At 49.4% G+C, this 5,276-nt stretch overlaps 1 protein-coding gene across 1 annotated transcript in view; it reads right to left on the reverse strand.

Annotated features, from left to right (window-relative positions):
- The window catches only part of Tbc1d24 (TBC1 domain family member 24), a 39,428-nt gene that overhangs the window by 4,204 nt on the left and 29,948 nt on the right, over window positions 1-5,276 (reverse strand). The gene's annotated exons all lie outside the window — the stretch shown is intronic.

Consider the following 5,276-nt stretch of genomic DNA (forward strand, 5'->3'; position numbering starts at 1 on the left):
GGGCGGGGGGCGAGCTCAGCGGGCCGCGGCGAGGTGAAAACAGCAGACCGACAAGCGGGCGCTGAGGCGGACGAAGGCGACCTGGCCCTTCAGCCGCTGCGCTCTAAATACCAGCACCGCAGAGCAAAATGGCGGCCGCAGCTTGGTCACATGATCCTGTCCCCGCCCCCTCAAGGCTGTACCACTTCGCGCCTGTGGGGGAGCCGTGGCTTCGGATGCCTGGGAAGCCGCTGACCGCCCCAAGGCTGTGCCGCCAGCCCACTGGTCCCAGCCCCGACTCCACGCCCCGCATCAACCTTCGTGGGCGCACTGCCCGGCGCCGCCGCCCTCCAAACCCCACGGCGTTGGGTCCGTCCGACCCCCGGGCCGGGGCGGGGCTGGGTGCTCATTAGCATACAAGGCGGGGTCTCTCCGCCCCGCCTCCCTTGCGGCTGCGCACCGCCAGCAGGTGTTAGGTTTTTTTCTTCGTCGCTTTTCTTGGCATTCCAGTGGTGGAGCCCCACGCCCGGGTTCTCCCGCCGGGACCCGGTGGCAGGGCGAGGCTCCTTGGAGCGCCGCGCTGGCCCTCGGTCTCTTCGAACAAATGAATCAAAGAAATTTCGAGTGCCGGCGGCCGGCCTCCTATGCTCCAGGCCCCAGGAAAGCCCCCATCCCACCTGTGAAGTCCTGGCCTGTGGCTGAAGCCTCTCTCTCTTCCCGCACCACCGGTCCCCAGGCTCCTCCAGACCCCATAATCATCTTATCCAGTAGTTGATGACTTCACTCCTAGATTCCTAGAAAAAAAAAAGTCCTATCTGCCATTCTTGCTTTAGCGACCCAGATATCAGTTGAGGGTGTCTGCACCCCTCAAGATACAGGCATGACGGGTTGAAAGCCCTTTTGGTGTCGAGAGTCCTCCGGATTTCTGAACGTTTGGGGTCCAGAGGAATCTTCATTTTGTGTTTCTACCTTCTGGCGTCCAGGTCCTTTGCATGTCCACGCAAAGCCCAACCATGCAAAGCCTCTCTTCTTTCTGGAGCAAGTCCTGGAGGACGGGGGTTCCTCCATCAGAGCAGGCTGGCCCTGCCCTGCTGATGCCCGTGACAGCCTGAGCACCTCAACTAGGTGCTTCGTCTCCACCAGCCAGATCTGGCTGCCCTGTGCCTTTTTCGTTCCTTTCCTTTAAGGATCCTGGATCAGCTGCCACCTGGCCAATTCTCCCTTTAGCCACAGCCCACAAGCCCACATCCTGAGATCAGAGCTCTGTAAGTGGCCTGGTGCCACCTGCAAACTTCTCCATGTAGGCAGTGGAGTCACCTTCCCATCCTGGCCTTCCTGCTGAATTCTCAGCCCCACCTTCCACAACAGGAACCTCCCTGGTGCTCCTTTCCTCCTGGCTGGACTGGGTCTATCACCCTCTGGACTTGGTGCCCATTAAAGTACCCAAGTATGTATATGTGTGTGTGTGTGTGTGTGTGTTTAAAAAATATTTTTTAGGGCTGGGGATATAGCTCAGCGGCAGAGTGCTTGCCTCGCATATGTGAGGCACTGGGTTCCATCCTCAGCACCACATAATAAATAAAATAAATAAATATATATTTTTTAAAAAGATGTACTTAAAAAAATATTTTTTAGTTGTAGGTGGACACAATACCTTTATCTTATTTTTATGTGGTGCTGAGGATCAAACCCAGTGCCTTCCACATGCAAGGCAAGCACTCTACCATTGAGCCACAAACCCAGCCCCTTAAGTACATTTTGTTTCACAGAAGAGACTACAGAGAACAACTAGAAGCCCTTCTTCTACCTCCCCATTTCTCACATGACTCTGGTTTCTGAAAAGAGGAATCTTCACTGTGTGTTTCCACCTCTTCACCTCCCCTTCCCTCTACAGCTTCTCACTCTGGCCAAGGTCATAGTGACCACCATTTCTCTTAAATAGGAAAACAGTGGTCAGGCCAACCAAGTGGGCCTCTGTGTTATTCTCCCAACTGCCCACTTCTCTGCCCCCTCCCTTCTCTCTCTTCACTTCCTACAGGTTTGCAACCCTAATTCTTCCTGGAGTCAGAAGCTGGAGGAAAGACAGGTCCAGGCCCTTTATCCTCAGTGTCACTGCAAGGCCCAGGTGTTCCCAAGACCCTTACAGGCTCTGCCCTTTCCCTAGGTGATCTCATCTTTCCTGTGGTTTTATCCCCCAACATGCATTTTGCCCTCACCAGCAGCTTTCCAGTCCTGACAGCTCTCAATGTGAGCATTGCATCTCCAAGCAGACTAGGTACAGAGCCAGACAGTCTAGGCCAGGGAGATGACCCTGACTAGCGGCTGAAGAAGCAGCATGTGAGGGTTGAGTCCAGTCCAAGGAAAGACAATACTGTCCATCTTCAGGGAAGTCAAACACAGAGACACTGATAAAGTGTGCATAACCCCAGTACGGTGGAAATAACAAGGCTGGGAAGTTGGAGAGATTGTTTTCTCTGCAGGATCAGTGGGGCAGCTTAGCTCACTGGCTTCTCACTGTCCTGTTCTGTGCTTAATTCTGGTGTAAGAGGTCACTCTGTGTCTTCAGGGGGGGCTGCTGACATTGCAGACCAGTGGATCTCAGACTGAGCTCACCCCTTCACCATCACCTCCTTCTGGTTATCTTCCCTCCAGATAAAAGGCACAGCCATTCTCAAAGCAGCTCACACAAGCCCCTCCAGTCATACTGCCCATTCCTTCCACCTCACTAGTAACTGCTCATCAGTCTGAGATTGGAGGCCATTCCAGCTCTCAGCCCTGTCCCCACCCTGGAGGTGGCAGCTGCCCCTTGTTTCTAACCTACATCTTCTCACCATCTCTAGCCTGGCCTGTCTGCCCAGTATCACCCCCACCCCCCAACCAACCCATTCTTCATCCTAAAACCACAGGACCTTTGTATCCTGGAATCCTTCAACACCCCCAACATTGATGGGGCCCTTCCTGGTCTTCTCCCATTTGTTATTTCCAGCCCATTGCTAGTGTCCTTGAGCCTGTGGCTCCATCTCCACCAACTCATTTCCCCTTAATTAGATGCACCATCCTCTTTCAGGAAGCCCCCCCAACCCCCTCCTTTCTTTCCTCTTCCTTGGGTGCCCCCCTTGCATCTCATTCTTTTTTTTTTTTCACTCTCTGCCACTACCACTGAGGGTTGCTTGTCTCTTTTTCTGTATCCTCAACCTCTGTAGGGTGCCCAGCCATTTAGCTGTCCTCGCTGAGGACAGCTGTTCTGGGCCCTGTGCTGAGCACCTTGAGGTGATTCTCATACCAATTTCTTGTCCTGGCCCTCATTTTGCTGACAAGGAAACAGGCCTATGAATGTTAAGAGCCTTGCCCAGGCATTGCCTAGAAAGAAGTGGAATGAAACTCAATTCCAGGGCCTGGGCCTGACTCTGCAGGGAGCTATCATCTGGTGACCATGAAGGACCTTGGAGTCCAGGGCTGGGCAGGGCCCCAGGGTGACGTGGACTCTGGGGTGGGAACAGAATCACCAGGAACACATCCCTGCCTTCTCCCTCACCACTACTTCCCCCCTTGCATGAAATCACAGATCAGGAGCCTAGTCAGTCACCCTCACTGCTGGAAGAAGGTGGGGATTTCCAGGCACCATGAGGGAGAGACTAGGGGTGGGGGGGGGGGTCAGAGATCTCATGGGGAGAGGAATGCAGAGGCAAAGGGGAGTGCTGAAAGGATCAATAGCACTTTACAGAGACCCCAGGAAGGAGGGAGAGGAAGAGGTAAAGAGACCAGGAATAAAATCCCAAACAGCTTCAAACAATTGGAAAGATGGACTTAAGGAAGCTATTGTAAAGAAGGGAAAAAGGGGGTTGGGGTTGTAGCTCAGTGGTGGAGTACTTGCTTTACACGCTTGAGACTCTGCGTTCAATCCTCAGAACCACATAAAAGTAAATAAATAAATAATAAAGGTATTGTGGGCTGGGGTGGCTCAGTGGCAGAGCACTTGCCTCGCACATGTGAGGCCCTGAGTTCGATCCTCAGCACCACATAAAAATAAATAAACAAAATAAAGATGTTGTGTCCATCAACAACTAAAAAATAATAAAAAGGTATTGTATCCATCTACAACTAAAAATATAAAAAAAAAAAGAGAGAAAGATGGGAAAATTAGCAGACTGCTCTATCAGCCTTGTAAGAAAGAACAGGAACTGCAGATGACAGAATATCCCAGCGAAATCTGAGGACAGCCCTGTCACTGGAATGGAGGTCTTGAGATGAACCCAGACTCTGACTATGAGGTTTTTGTTTTGCTTTTTTAATTTGTTTATTTGTTTTGGTATTTGGGATTGAACCCAGAGGCACTGTACCACCGAGCCACATCCCCAGCCCTATTTATTTTTTGTTTAATATTTTTTGTAGTTGCAGTTGGACACAACACCTTTATTTTATTTTATTTATTTTTATTCCTTTATTTATTTATTTTATATGGTGCTGAAGATCAAACCCAGTGCCTCCTACGTGATAGGAAAGCACTTTACCGCTGAGCCAAGACCCCAGCCCCTTTATTTTTTGAGACAGGGTCTTACTAAGTTGCTTAGGGACTCACTAAATTGTTGAGGCTCGTCCCTCAGCCTCCTGAACCACTGGGATTACAAATGTGCACCACTATACCCAGCCATGAGGGTTCTTTATGATGCTGCAGAAAGGAATTTAAGAACAGGCAAAATGAGACAAATGATTTTATTAAGAGAAAGCAAGGAGCACACACTCTGGGAGACAGAACAAAGTGCAGGCATTAAAGAGTAATGTGAGCTATCTTAGCATGGAATGTGTATATGTGAGTGAGTATGTGTGTAAAATCTGCTGTTTAGAGATATAACCTAGGAAGATATTTTTAGATCTCCTTTGTGCTAGTCACTTGTTAACCATTTTCTTGATTAACAAGTTGGGTTTTCTTTTCTTTTTTTAGTTGTAGATGGACACAGTGCCTTTATTTATTTACTTACTTATTTATTTAAACATAGTGCTGAAGATTGATCCTAGTGCATCACACATTTGAGGCAAACGCTCCACCACTGAGCTACAACCCAAGCCCAACATGTTGGGTTTTCTTTTCTTTCTTTTTTTTTTTTTTGGTGAAAAATCGTGATTAACTTCCTCATCTTTGAATTTTGCCTTTCTGTTTTGTGTGTCACACTGAGGGTTATTATGGGTACTATTAGGAGTATGACATACACATGGGGTGACTGGATCCTAAAAAATAGATTACAGAAAAATCCATTTGTTGAATGAAACATTTCTCATTCTTTTTTTTTGGGGGGGGG

This window comes from Marmota marmota, unplaced genomic scaffold (assembly GCF_001458135.2).
Source record: "Marmota marmota marmota unplaced genomic scaffold, marMar, whole genome shotgun sequence".
Classification (NCBI taxonomy): Eukaryota; Metazoa; Chordata; class Mammalia; order Rodentia; family Sciuridae; genus Marmota; species Marmota marmota.